Raw genomic sequence first — 1,115 nt, forward strand, 5'->3', positions numbered from 1 at the left:
GGACTATTTCATCCTGTTCGCCAGTCTTTTGCATTTTTTTTTTTTTTTTTTCTGTGACTTGGACGTAAGTTGCTTTGCAAGCAATGGCTCGGGTTCTGTTTGGGGTTACGCTCTCTGGGTTCCACGTGAATGCCAGCTGTTTTAATAAAGACTGCACTGTCAGAGTTTCAGCTACACGGGCCATTTCTGGCGTTTGCCGGGAAGTTGAGTCTCCTGACTGGAGCCAGACTGTGAGTCTGTATATTGGGGCTGCGTCTTAAACAGGAGTTGAGTCCAGAAAGCAGGAAGGCGGGTCAGCATATGAACTTATTACTGAGATTATACCAAAATGCGTTCTTTGCTCATTAACTCTCTTTGACCCCTTTCCTTAAAGCCGTTGTGGGGGGAGGGGGGGATGTGCGCTGTGACTGCTCATGGATGAGAATTGATGCCTTTGAATATCACTGCTCTACGTGAATTCAGCTCATTTCACGATTCCTAGTGTGTTTATCAGAAGACGATGTTTTTACAGAATGACATCTGTAGGAAAAGCACAGATTCTTAGGTTAGCCTGCAAAAGATCTTAAAATATTTATAATTATCAATAGGCCGGCTTGCACTTCGCTTCTACTTGTCATTAGCCCAAGTTTGTTTTCCAAGGGTGTGTGTCTAGGTGTGACTGAGTGTGTACGGGTGACATATATTTTGCTGTGCAAATGAATAGATCGAATGTCTCTGCTGTGTCTTTGAAGCACGGTGCTGTTTCACGGCACGCTAGGGACAAGGAGGGGATTGGTTGTTTTCTGTGTTGCTCTGAAGTCATCAGTGAGACGTCTCTGCGTTTGCTGTTACTTCTCTCCCCTTGCGCTGTTATATAACATCACACATTTGGAAAGTTTTGCAAAGATCTATTTCAGTTCCTCCTTTTAGAGTGTTAAAGTATTTCTTTTTTTTTTCCATTTCCAAACCTGGAAAGGAAATGAATGAAAGGCGAGGAAAAAGATGATACAGCAATGATCAGTAGAAGGACTCCCCTGACGGTCAGGTGGTTAAGATTCGGCACTTCCATGGCAGGGGTTGCTGGTTTGATCCCTGGTCAGGGTACTATAAAATCCTGCATGCCTCTTGATGTGCCT

This window comes from Bison bison, unplaced genomic scaffold (assembly GCF_000754665.1).
Source record: "Bison bison bison isolate TAMUID 2011002044 unplaced genomic scaffold, Bison_UMD1.0 scf7180017864512, whole genome shotgun sequence".
Lineage (NCBI taxonomy): Eukaryota > Metazoa > Chordata > Mammalia > Artiodactyla > Bovidae > Bison > Bison bison.